Source organism: Papaver somniferum, chromosome 2 (assembly GCF_003573695.1).
Source record: "Papaver somniferum cultivar HN1 chromosome 2, ASM357369v1, whole genome shotgun sequence".
Lineage (NCBI taxonomy): Eukaryota > Viridiplantae > Streptophyta > Magnoliopsida > Ranunculales > Papaveraceae > Papaver > Papaver somniferum.
Window position 1 is genome coordinate 35,805,646 of NC_039359.1, and position 7,767 is coordinate 35,813,412.

The 7,767-nt window shown below is 39.4% G+C and overlaps 1 pseudogene; it reads right to left on the reverse strand.

The window, feature by feature from the left end:
- Nucleotides 1-2,946: 2,946 nt before the first annotated feature.
- LOC113354755 lies at nucleotides 2,947-3,045 on the reverse strand (annotated as a pseudogene).
- Between the last annotated feature and the right edge of the window lie 4,722 nt (nucleotides 3,046-7,767).

Sequence of the window (7,767 nt, forward strand, 5' to 3'; positions counted from 1 at the left end):
CCATCATGAACTTTGGAGTGTGCTTAAAGAGCAACCAATATTTTTCGAACGAGTTTCCTATTAAGCTCGTTACCCTATCGGTCTCGTTCTATTCCAAATTTTAAAGCTTAGGTTCGCGTTCGGTTTCGTTTTCCTAAGGCGGGCAAGAAGAGAACGGTGATGAAATCCGAACCCTTATCTTGTTTAGGCCAGGCCTTGCCCTTTACTAGGAAAATAAAAACAGTCCGGTTCGTCCTCAAACAATTATCACCTTAAGGCAGACAGTAACCCGCTTGCAGGAGATTCGCGGGTGTTTCGATTGTTGACTTACCTCCCGTACCAGACGGGCGATGAACCGTTGTCGTCGACTCGGGCCACGACTCTTATGCCGTGTGCGAACCCGAGGGGCCGAGACGATATAGTAATCGTCGTCCTTCCCTGCACACAGTTTTATAATATTTTTTTTTTTTTAATAAAAATACCCTTCCGTAGGGTTAAAAAAAAAAAATAATCCAAGAGTCCAGTCCAAAGTCCAAATAAAAAAGAAGTCCAAAATAAAAAAAAACAGTTTTCCTCACACACCTAAAAAAAAAATTAAAAATTAAATCCTAAAATTGTCCTTTTTTCTTCTCTTTTCGCTTTTCGCTTTAAGCTTTTTCCTCTCCAAGTCCTTAGTGCTCCACTTCGAACCTGTAAATCAAAGACAAAAATACAAAGTAAAAAGGAACAAATAATTCTAAAAAAAAATAGTAAACCTAAAAAAAAAAAAATTCTACCTAAGCACAAATCCCCGGCAGCGGCGCCAAAATGATTAATGATTTAATGGGGGTTGTAGTAATAAAGGTTCGAACTCTAAGACTTGTGAAGGTAAAGGATTTTTTTAGACTTATAAAAATATATATACAAAATATTAACAATTTTGGGCGAGAGGTAACCAAGACACTAGATTCCACTACTACGCAAGATTGAATGATAAATATTTCAAAACTCTATTCAATTCTTAAGTCCTCTTTTATCTTTAATTCACTATCAATCATACAAATTCTCAAATATTATTTGTAAACCTTAAGCATAGATTATCAAGAGATTAAACCAAGCATAACCTATCAAACTGAATAACAAATAATTAAGACAATCATTCAAACAATTTAAAACTCTGCAAAAGCAGCGATTAGGTGAATTATATAATTAAATGAAATAGTTACCCATTTATGTTGCGTGAATAGCTTCCTCCGTTGCCTTGGTTACGAGGGAATTAACTCATCATGTTGGAAAACCTCTCAAAATATTTTATTAAGCTCAATTGATGTTTACAATAAAGAGAAAGATAAGTAAATGTTCTAAAACAGAATTCTGCGACCCACAGAAGGCGTCCAAAATGAACGACAAAGCTGAGGTGTTGTTGTCGCTGAAATGCTACGACCGACACCTACGACCCACGGACGTGAGTCATTTCCACTGTTGATAAACGACTGCTACTGCGAGTCCGTTCTTCGTGTCCTTGGTGTTCTTCATCAGCAGCAGCAGCAGCAGCAGCAGAGTTTGATAAACTCTTGATTTCTGCGTCTGTGGCTCTCCTCTCTTCTCCCAACTCTCGACAGCCTCTCTAGTACTCCCAGGGAACATATTTATACACCTACAGCTCGTTGAATCTCCCTCAATTACTCCATATAATCTTCATTACTCGGTGTTTAAAGAAAATATTTTCCGAATATTTTCTTCCCTGAAATGATTCTCCACGCGTAAACAGCCTCTGATACTCCCTTATTTAGCTTCTACACGGTCCAAAAGTGTGCTAGAGTCCTCCATGCATCATCATAACACGTCCGAATCCCTCAAAAAATCCTCTCAAACCCGTGACTGCCATGTTCTCTGATGATGACTTGTTTAGCCGATTCTAGCCAAATTCGATCGATTCTGACACACAACTGTATTCCTTAAGCTATATCACATCTTCCTACCAATTTTTAGCCATTGAATCGCACCACAACACCTTCATTTTGTTGATTGAAAATCTGCCAGAGAGAGAATATATTTTCCCGCCAAAAATGAAATTTGAATTATGAGAAGAAAAGTGTCCTCCCCTAATCCTGTACGGGTGTCCCTTTAGCAATTGGGTGGAAATAGTAATTTTGGGGTGGAAATAGTAATTTTTCTGGGTTCCTCCGGTACATTTCTGGGACGCTTCCGGTGCATTTCTGGGGTGCCTTTAGTACTTTTCTCCGGGGTGTAAATCATCACTTTTTTGAGCTCATTTCGCCGCAAAGGCTTATTTCTCTAAAAACATCTACAAAAACACAAAATAACACAATAAGTACTTAATCGAGTCTAACAATACAGAATATTGAGAACAAAATAGACACATAAATGCGTCTATCATGGTTGAGTCGGCCTTGATCTGTGTTTGCTTACCCTTCCAATTTAGAAAATTCTATTGTATGCCTGAACGTAAAAGAGACGCACTAGGTAGATTTGTTAAATAGAAACCTCGTAGTTCTAAGCGTCTCGATTACCTTAATCTAGAGAGTACGACTTTTGAAGAGTCTGTTTTTGAACGTCCTTTGACTGAGGAGAGAATCCATGTTGCTCCGATAGCGCTAGAAATGGAAACTTTGAAAGCTTTTTTGAATCCAACTAGGACTACTCGTCCCTCATGTATCAGGTTAGCTGAGACGGAAGCAACTTATGAACTTAAACCTGGGACCTTACAGCTGCTCCCAATCTTTTTAGGGAAAGAAAATGAAAACCCCTATTTCCATGTTAGGGACTTTGAGGAAATTTGTAGTACCCTCAGGATTAGAAACCTAGATGATGATGCTTTGAAACTTAGGTTATTCCCCTTTTCCCTGAAAGATAAAGCTAAATCGTGGCTATATAGTTTGGCTTCCGGGTCAATCGAAACGTATGAACAACTTACATCTGCCTTTTTGAACAAGTTTTTCCCTAGGCACAAAACATCGTCTATTAGGACGCAAATCTGCACGTTTTTCAACAGGAGGGAGAAACTTTGTATAGGTATTTGGAAAGGTTCAATGATTTATTAGCCCAATGTCCTCATCATGGTTTAGAGAAGGTTAGGTTAGTTCAGATCCTTTATGAGGGTTTAGATTATCCCACCACAACCACAGTAGAATCTATGTGTACTGGTGGATTTGAGAACCAAACAGTTGATGACGCGATGACATATTTGCATGAAGTCGCCGAAAAGACCCAACAATGGGAAAGTAGTAGGGGACCCCAGAAAACAATTCTTCTCGGCAGAGGAAACGTTAATAGGGTAGAAGGAGGCTATGAATCAGATGCCAAAATTGTGCTATAGCGAAAAGGTTAGAAGCTTTAGAAGTGGGTAACACTAGTGGTAGATTGGAGCCTTTTTGGGAAGGCCAGAATAATGAAGAGCAAGCCAATGCTCTATATAATAACACTAGGTTTGATAATCGTCAGAAGTTTGACCCATATTCAGAAACCTATAATCCTGGTTGGAGAACCATCCGAACTTTTCATGGTCTAAGGGCCAGAGTCAGGGTCAGTCTAATAATTCTAATGCTCCCCCAGGTTTTGGCTACACTAGGAATACATCAGGCCCAGAAAAAAAACGACTAGCTTAGAGGAATCTATTAAGATGTTAGCAAAAACTCAGGAAATGTTAGCACAGAGCCATGTTAGTTTTCAACAGGAAACCAAGCAGAATTTTCAAACTAATGCTCAGAGCCTTGCTAAGTTAGAACTTCAAGTCGGCCAAATAGCTAAGACCTTAAGTGAGAGAGATAATGGTAGGTTCCCTAGTCAGACTAATCCCAATCCTAGAGGAGTTCATGAAGTAGGTACAAAACCATCGAATCAATTGAATGCTATTAGAAACCCTTAGGAGTGGTAGAATAGACAATCAGGTAACCATGCCCGATAGTGAACATACTGTAGTTCACCCCTCAGGACCACTAGCTAAGGAAACTGATAAAATTTCTGATGATGCCAACTCAGTTCCTGAGAGGTCTGATTCTGTGCCTAGAGCCCCATTTCCTCAGCTATTAGTACCAACAAAGAAGGAATCGAACTTTAATGACATATTGGAGGTTTTTAAGCAAGTTACCATAAACCTTCCTTTATTAGATGCAATTAGGCAAATTCCTGCTTATGCCAAGTTCCTTAAGGATATGTGTACGCGAAAGCGAAAACTTAGCGTCCATAAGAAAGCCTTTTTAGCTAGTCACGTAAGTTCAATTATTCAAAACACTACAACTCCAAAGTACAAAGACCCAGGTTCCCCTACCATTGCTTGTACAATAGGTAAACACCGGGTAGAAAAAGCTTTACTTGACTTAGGAGCCAGTGTGAACCTACTTCCGTACCATGTGTACTTACAGCTAGGACTTGGTGAAATGAAACCTACTCAGATAACACTGCAGTTAGCTGATAGGTCTGTTAAAATTCCTCGAGGTGTTATTGAGGATGTCCTTATTGAGGTCGACAAGTTTATCTATCCAGTGGATTTCGTGGTCCTATACTCAACCTGTCCCTGACCCAGAGAACCAGATACCTGTGATTTTAGGTCGCCCGTTTTTAGCTACGTCGAATGCGATCATTAACTGTCGAAATGGTGTGATGAATTTATCTTTTGGTAATATGACTATAGAGATGAACATTTTTAATGTCAGTAAGCTACCTTAGTAGATGACACATGTGTTGAAGAGGTGAACATGATAGAAGCCTTAGTTCAGAAGTCATTACCAAACATTTTATTTGAAGACCCATTAGAAAGTTGTCTATCCCATTTTGGTTTAGATTTTGATGACGATAGCACTATTGAACAAGTGAATGCTCTATTAGATTCTACCCCTGTGTTAGACACTGATAGATGGAAAGCTAGGTTCGAACCGTTACCAGTTTCTGAGACTACCCTAATTCCTTCTTTAGAAGAGCCCCCAAAGTTGGACCTTAAACCACTACCCGATACTCTACAGTATGTGTTTTTAGGCCCATCTGAGACTTTACCTGTGATTGTAGCTTCCGATTTGGATAGTGATCAGGAAAGTAGGCTAGTAAAAGTACTTCAAGACAATAAGGAAGCTTTAGGGTGGACTATAGCAGACATTAAGGGTATAAGTCCTACTGTGTGTATGCATCAGATTCATTTAGAGGAAGACTCCAAACCTTCTAGGGAGATGCAACGTCGACTGAACCCTAACATGAAAGAGGTAGTTCGAAAAGAGGTTCTTAAGTTGTTAGATGCGGGTATTATTTACCCAATTTCAGACAGTAAGTGGGTCAGCCCTGTTCAGGTTGTCCCCAAGAAATCAGGTATCACTATAGTCCAGAATGATAATAATGAATTAATCCCAACCCGAGTGACCACGGGATGGCGTGTGTGTATTGACTATAGGAAATTGAACAAGGTCATAAGGAAGGACCACTTTCCCCTTCCCTTCATCGACCAGATGCTAGAGAGATTAGATGGACATAGTCACTACTGCTTTTTATATGGCTACTCTGGATATAATCAGATCTTATTTCCCCAGAAGACCAGGAGAAAACCACTTTTACCCGTCCTTTGGTACCTTTGCGTATAGACGCATGCCTTTCGGGATTTGTAATGCCCTTGCGACTTTTCAGCATTGCATGATGAGCATATTTTCTGACATGGTAGAACGGTTCTTAGAGGTCTTTATGGATGATTTTTCAGTGTTTGGTTCATCTTTTGATGAGTGCTTGCATCATTTGACATTAGTGTTGACTAGGTGTAAGGAAAAGAATTTAGTGCTTAATTGGGAAAAATGTCATTTCATGGTTGAATCAGGAATTGTCTTAGGGAACAACGTTTCTTCAAAGGGTATAGAGGTAGACAAAGCCAAAATTGACCTTATTAAGACTCTACAGGTCCCAAAAACCGTAAAAGATATTAGGTCATTCTTAGGGCATGCAGGTTTTTACCGTCGATTCATTGAGGATTTTAGCTTGATTTCGAGACCTCTTTGTAATTTGCTTGCAAAAGATGTTAAGTTTGTCTTTGATGATGCTTGCTTAAAGGCTTTTGATAAGCTTAAAACTTTACTCACTACTGCCCCGATAGTCCAGGCACCTAACTGGAACCTACCCTTTGAAATTATGTGTGATGCTTCAGATTATGCTACAGGCGTTGTGCTAGGTCAGCGAGAAAACAAATTACTCCATGTGGTTTACTATGGTAGCAAAACTCTGAATGATGACCAAATGAACTATACAACTACCGAGAAGGAATTACTAGCCATCTTGTTTGCCTTGGATAAGTGTAGATACTATTTATTAGGTTCTAAGATCGTAATTTATACTGATCATGCTGCTTTGAAATACCTTTTGTCTAAGAAGGATACCAAACCTAGATTGATTAGATGGATCCTTTTGTTACAAGAATTTTGTCCATACATTAGAGACAAAAAGGGTGCAGAGAATGTAGTAGCAGACCACTTGTCTAGGCTAGTTGTTTGTTCCCCTAATAATTCCCTTCCTATAAGGGATAGTTTTCCTGATGAACAATTGTTCTTTGTTTCCCAATCACCTTGGTATGAAAGTATAGTGAATTATCTTGTTACTGGTCGAATGCCTCAACATTGGGGTAAGCAAGATCGTTCTAGGTTTTTAGCCGAGGTTAAGCATTTCTTTTGGGACGATCCTTATCTGTTTAAGTATTGTCCGGACCAGATTATTAGGAGATGTGTATCTGAGAGTGACCAGTTTAGTATTATATCCTTTTGTCATGAACATGCATATGGGGGTCATTTTAGTGCTAAGAAGACTGTTGCTAAGATTTTGCAGTGTGGATTTTACTGGTCTTCGTTGTTTACAGATTCCCATAGTCATTGTGTTTCTTGTGAGCGTTGCCAGAAGTTAGGAACCATTCCCGTAGAAATATGATGCCTTTGAACCTTATTTTGGTGATTGAGGTCTTTGATGTGTGGGGCATTGATTTTATGGGTCCATTTCCTATTTCGTTTGGTTGTCTTTACATACTTGTCGTTGTAAACTATGTGTCTAAGTGGGTTGAGGAGGTTCCGTGTAAAACAAATGACCACAAGGTCGTAGTCCAGTTTTTGAAAGAGAATATACTTACACGTTTTGGTACGCCGCGAGCTATAATTAGTGATGGAGGTTCACACTTTTGTAATAGACCGTTTGCTCTTTTAATGAAACAATACGATATTACCCATAAAGTAGCAACCCCATATCACCCTCAGACTAGTGATCAGGTAGAGGTTTCCAATAGGGAAATTAAACGTATTCTAGAGAAAACAGTTAATCCAAATAGGAAAGACTGGTCGTCGAGGCTTACTGATGCCTTATGGGCTTATCGTACTGCGTTCAAGACACCCATTGGAATGTCACCTTATCGTTTAGTGTTTGGCAAGGCATGTCACCTGCCTGTTGAGTTAGAGCATCGATCCTATTGGGCTATTAAGAACTTAAACTTTTCACTTGACAAGGCAGGAGCTCAAAGAAATCTCCAGCTCAATGAGTTGGACGAGATTCGTAGAGATGCATACGATAGTGCTAAGGAGTATAAGAACAAAATGAAACTTGTGCATGATATGAATATTTTATGAAAGTCATTTTCTCCAGGTCAAAAAGTTCTTCTATATGACACTCGGTTGCATCTATTCCCCGGGAAGTTGCGCTCTCGATGGACCGGTTCTTTTGTGGTCCGTACTATTTTTTCTCATGGCGCTGTTGAGATTAAGACACCAGATGGTAGTAGTTCTTCGAAGGTTAATGGTCAGCGATTGAAGCCCTTTTTAGAGCCTTTTCCTACAGGTGATG